Below are 6,306 nucleotides of genomic sequence, written 5' to 3'. Positions count from 1 at the left end.
ATTTTTAAGTAACCTCTACAAACATGGGGCTCAGACTTATAACCCCGAGATCAAGAGTCACATGTTCTACCGACTGAGCCAACCAGGAACCCCTGGAAATAAAAGTTTTGAAGAAGGGAATGATGTCAGATCTGCTTTTTGTTTGTTTGCTTTTGTTTTTGTTTTTAATGTAGAGTGGCAAAGAGGCTGCAGTGTGGAAGGTTTGTTAAAAGACTACAATTAATAGACTAGGTAATCAGAACTTAGGATCTGATTTCAAGGCGATGGTCAGAGTTGACAGAAGAGGGTTGTAGTGAAGCCATTGGGAAGACAGAATCTCTATGGTGGGGGGTAAGGTTGACAGGAGCTCTAGGGATGGGGTTCAAAGAAGTGAACGGGGGCGCCTGGGTGGCTCAGTCGGTTGAACGTCCGACTTCGGCTCAGGTCATGATCTCACAGTTAGTGGGCTCGAGCCCCGCATCAGGTTCTGTGCTGACAGCTCAGAGCCTGGAGCCTGCTTCGGATTCTGTGTCTTTCTCTCTCTGCCTGTCCCCTGCTCACACTCTGTCAATCTCTCTCTCAAAAAATAAATAAACATTAAAGAAAAATTTATAAAAAAAAAAAAAAAGTGAACAGAGGCCAGGTTACTGAGACATGGGCCATTAACAGATGACCACTTGGAGAGTCATTTTAGTATAAGGGGGGGGGGGGGGTTCAGAAGCCATTTTATAAGAAGTTAGGACTGAATGGGTAAGCAAGGATGGGTACCTTTCTTCAGACGTTACAGGGGTGAGAACTGAGAAGCAAGACCAAGCTGCTGGAAGTTTCTAGTAGATGTCGGTTCAGAGATCAGTTTTAGTACAGACAGGTAGATGAAGGCAGATCCCAAAGGGTCAAGGAGGAAATGGGGGGAGGGGGGTAAAGTGGAAGCTGTGGATAAAGACTGTAGACACCTCAATCTAGAAATTTAAAAATTATAGGAGCTTTGAGGAACCTTAGAATGAAGGGCCAGTTCTCTTTCAGCATTCAAGAGACCTGACATGTATAGTCAAAACAAGCCAGTAAAAAGAGACCGAAGTGGTAAAGGATGGGGCGGTTTGGGAGTTAATGTGTAGAGATGGGATCAGCAATCAATGGGATGACCACCGTGTCCAAGGACGGACAGGATGGAAGTGAGGGTAGCGCTTGTACAGTAGGAAGCCGTGCAGCTGTAGAACAAAGAATAAAGAAATTCTACATGTACTCAGTTGGAACAATCTCCAAGATAAATTATTAAGTGAAAAAGGCAAAGCGAGGAATGATGGGGATAGTATGTTACATTCTGCCAATAAACAAACAAACAAACAAACAAACAAATAAGAAATGACGTTTGTATTTGCTTGCATCTACCTAAATAAACTCTGGAAAGATACAAAAGATACTAAGAAAAGAGGATACATCCCGGAGTAGGTGAGAACTAAGGTGCAAAGAAAGACTTTTCATTGTGTGTCATTTTTTTTTTCCCCTCTGGCTTTTGAAGCATGGAGTATATTAACTATTCAAAGTATTAAATTTGGGGGCGCCTGGGTGGCTCAGTCAGTTGAGCATCCAACTTTGGCTCGGGTCATGATCTCACAGCTCGTGGGTTTGAGTCCTGCGTCAGGCTCTGTGCTGACAGCTCAGAGCCTGGAGCCTGCTTCAGATTCTGTGTCTCCCTCTCTCTCTGTCCTTCCCCTTCTCATGCTCTGTCTCTCTCTGTCTCAAAAATAAATAAAAATAAAAACATTAAAAAACCCCACAAAGTATTAAATTAAAAAAAGTATATCCTTGGGGTGCCTGGGTGGCTCAGTCGGTTAAGCGTCCGATTTCAGCTCAGGTCATGATCTCACGGCCCGTGAATTCGAGCCCCGCGTCGGGCTCTGTGCTGACAGCTCAGAGCCTGGAGCCTGCTTCCGATTCTGTGTCTCCCTCTCTCTCTGAGCCTCCCCTGTTCATGCTCTGTCTCTCTCTGTCTCAAAAATAAATAAACAAAAAAATTTATAATAAATTTCTCAAATATAAATAAATATAAAATTTATATAAATATAAATTGATTATAATTTTATATAAATTATATAAATTATATTAAAAAGGTCTCAAAAATAAATAAACAAAAAAAATAAATTAAAAAAAATTAAAAAAAAGTATATCCTTATTATGGCACGCTATGCAGACATTTAAAATAATGTTAAGGCACCTGGGTGGCTCAGTTGATTAAGTGTCTGACTCTTGATTTTGGCTCAGGTCATGATCCCAGGGTTGTGGGATAGAGCCCCACATCAGTCTCTGCACTGAGTGTGGAACCTGCTTAAGATTCTCTCTCTCTCTTTCCCTCTGCCCGTCTCCCCTGCTTGCACTTGTTCTCTCTCTCTCTAAAATAAAAAAATAAAAAATAAAAAATTGCATAAAATAATATAGAAAATGTAGATACTGACTTGGGAAAATATCCATGATACAGGAAGCGCAGAAAAGCAGATTGTAGAATAAAGTATATAAAGTATCTGATAACCAGGAAATGGCTTTGACTTATTTCAGGTCCTTGGAAGGCATTTTAATCACTTGGAATATATAATGTGTCCACTTAAATTGAAATCACAAAGATTATGTAATAGTATGTAACATTTTAACAATGTAAATGAGAAATTCTAAACAGCCTATTCCCAATGGGAAATATGTGTAAATATCAACAGATACAAATCAAAGAAAGCATAAAAGTGAAATTATTTGCATTGATGTGGTAGGATGTATAACAATTTCTAACCTTGAAATTGTTTATTATTTAGGTGATTATGAACAGAACTAAAATATTTGAACAATATTTCTGTAAGGCAAAAAAAAAAAACAACAAAAAACCAGTCACGTGGCTGGAGCTAACGTTGGCAAGAGGGTGTGTGAAGGAAGAAAGAGTGACAAGGAGAGAAGGTGCAGATCCTGTGGTTTGGGAAGGAGGAGTCTGGAGTAGATAGAGCAGGGCAGGAGACTGGAGGGAAGGCAGTTCAGCAGCGGCGAAAGCCCTGCTGGGGTGGCTGATGACTTTGTGGCTGTCCCAGTTAGCCGGGCCGGTGATTTCCTTAAAAAATACGTGCTTGCCTAGAAAGCCCACCGTGAAAACTGCAAATGCTGGGAACTGCAAACAGGCAAGTAACTGATTCTGTGATGGTTTGAAATGTACCATTGAAAAGCATATCTGTGGGATCTGGGATTGTAAAAGAATTCACTGCTGGTATGTGAGTCTAGGAAAATTGGAAGTTTTGTCTGCAAACCTCTGTTTAGTGCTTTAAATTTTTTTCTTCTATTTTCGTTTTTTATTGATATGTACCATACCTACAAAATGCATTGTTCTCTTATTTATGTGCCCTCCTTTCTACCTTTTGTCCATGTTCTTTTAAAATCTGAGATCAATACAAAACTTTATGTCCAGAGTAATCTCAGTTTTCTAAAATAAAAAGAAGTATAGGGGCACCTGGGTGACTCAGTCAGTTGAGTGTCCAACTGCAGCTCAGGTCATGATCTCTTGGTTCGTGGATTTGAGCCCCACGTCCGACTCACTGCTGTCCAGAGCAGCAAAGAGCCTGCTTTGGATCCTCTGTCCCCCACCCCACTCCACCCCACCCCACCCCTGCCTCTCTACCCCTCCCCTGCTTGTGCTCTCTCTCTCAAAAATAAATAAACTTTTGGGGCGCCTGGGTGGCTTGGTCGGTTAAGCATCCGACTTTGGCTCAAGTCATGATCTCACGGTCCGTGAGTTCGAGCCCTGCGTCGGGCTCTGTGCTGACAGCTGAGAGCCTGGAGCCTGTTTCGGATTCTGTGTCTCCCTCTCTCTCTGCTCCTCCCCTGTTCATGCTCTGTCTCTCTCTGTCTCAAAAATAAATAAACGTTAAAAAAATTTAAAAATAAATAAATAAATAAACGTTTAAAAAAAAAAAGAAAAAGAAGTTATTTGTAACTGAATAGAAGGAAATGCATAATATAAATAATGTTTATCTTTGTGTGGTAGGATAATGGTTGCTTTTTACCTGTTAGTTTCCTTTTTCTCCAAATTTTCTTTAGTGAACATGTTTTACAGGCAAAAGATGTTTAGGGTTCTTGTTTTCACTTTTGATTAGAAATGTTTTCAAATACGTAGAAAAATGTTTTCAAATACACAGATTGTTCTTTGGAAAGAATAATCACAAAACATCTATATTCCTAATACCAAATTTTCACATTTTGCCATGTTTCCTTTTTAAGCTACCGCCATCATAACATTCCATCCTAATTAATTCAGTTTTCATATCTAAAAATAATGATTTCTTAAACATAACTACAATAACATTATAATTCCTAAGAAATATAACAATTCCCTAATATCCTTTTGTGCCCAGTTCATCATACTCAAATTTCCCTAATTTACTCCCAAATATCTCCGAGAGCTGGTTTGTTCAAATTGGGATTTAATCAAGAACCAGCCATTGCTGGCCGATTTGGTGTTACGTGGGGCTCTTTCTAAGAAACCTTAGATGGAACTTCATAAGCAATCACAACGTTTTGTGAAGAAGGTGGCATTGGCAATCTGGGACCTTAATGATGTGTCAGAATTGGGGCACTGGGGTGGCTCAGTGGGTTGAACATCTGACTTCGACTCAGGTCATAGTCTCACCGGTTGGTGAGTTCCAGCCTCACATCTGGCTTGCTGTTGCCAGCACAGAGCCTGCTGTGCTGTCCCCCTCTGTCCCTCTCTCTCTCTGCCCCTCCCTCGCTCAGGCTCTCTCTTTCTTTTCTTTTTTTTTTTTATTAAATTTTTTTTTCAACGTTTTTTATTTATTTTTGGGACAGAGAGAGACAGAGCATGAACGGGGGAGGGGCAGAGAGAGAGGGAGACACAGAATCGGAAACAGGCTCCAGGCTCCGAGCCATCAGCCCAGAGCCTGACGCGGGGCTCGAACTCACGGACCGCGAGATCGTGACGTGGCTGAAGTCGGACGCTTAACCGACTGCGCCACCCAGGCGCCCCGGCTCTCTCTTTCAAAATAAATAAACATTTTAAAAAAGAAAGCATATGTCAGAATGGACATGGGGAGAGAAGTGAGGAGGTCATTTCAGGAACTGAGATCAAAGTGAGAAGATGAAAGAGATAAAGGTAGCAGGTGTGTTTGGGGAGCAGCAAGTAACCCAGTTTATTTGGATCAAAGGAAAAGGAATAATGGGGGATAGAATTAGTAAAAATAAATTTGGAGACAGATCATGGAGGGCCTTGAAGTGTTTCTAGTCCACCATGCAGACGGCTTGCGAATTCTAGTGAACCCCACGTGTGAATAACCCTGTGAGACAGTGGCTATGTTTTGATCACCTATATATCCCTGGCACCTAGCAGAGCATACTTATAAGATGCTCAGAATGTATTCATTGTTGAAAACACAGTGCTATTGAAGAATTTTAAATTGAAGACTAACATGCTAAAATCTCCTTGGGGGAAGATTTAGGAAATTGGTTGGTAATGATGGGGAGTAGAATAAGAATTTAGAGAAGAGAAGTAGCTGAGTGGATTGAGGCAATTGAGGAAAACTTTGTAGAGGAGGTGGGGCTGGGTGAACTAGATGGGGAAGCAGTAAGCAAAGATGAGAAGTCAGGAATGAGTTGAGGATAGCATAATGACCATTGAGGAGAACGTGTTTTGGGATGCTCTGAGAAATGAGATTCCAAAAGAGAGGGTCAGGAATGGTTTGGGAGTCTAATGTTGGTCAACAACTCTGTTCTCACTTAATAAATGACTTCTGATCATACTTGAATTCAAGATTTGGGGTTTTCTTATTTAAAGATTAAAAAAAAATTTTTTTTAGAGAGGGGCGCCTGGGTGGCTCAGTCGGTTGAGCGTCCGACTTTGGCTGAGGTTGTGATCTCACAGCTCATGGGTGTGAGCCCTGCATCAGGCTCTGTGCTGACAGCTCAGAGCCTGGAGCCTGCTTCGGATTCTGTGTGTGTGTGTGTGTGTCTCTCTCTCTCTCTCTCTCTGCCCCTCCCCCGCTCGTGCTCTGTCTCTCTTTCTCTGTCAAAAATAAATAAACATTAAAAAAATTTTAATAAAAATAAAAATAAAAAATAAAAAAATTTTTTTAGAGAAGGGCGCCTGGGTGGCTCAGTTGGTTGAGCATCCGGCTTCAGCTCAGGTCATGATCTCACCATTTGTGAGTTCGAGCCCCGTGTCGGGCTCTGTGCTGACAGCTCAGGGCCTGGATCCTGCTTCGGATTCTATGTCTCCCGCTCTCTCTGCTCCTCTTCTCCTTGTGCTCTGTCTCTCTGTCTCTTTCTCAAAAATAAATAAACATTTAA

The sequence above is a fragment of the Panthera pardus genome, unplaced genomic scaffold, assembly GCF_024362965.1.
Source record: "Panthera pardus isolate Hobbes unplaced genomic scaffold, ASM2436296v1 HiC_scaffold_8, whole genome shotgun sequence".
In the NCBI taxonomy this organism is placed as follows: domain Eukaryota; kingdom Metazoa; phylum Chordata; class Mammalia; order Carnivora; family Felidae; genus Panthera; species Panthera pardus.
Note: the sequence above shows the minus strand (reverse complement) of the source record.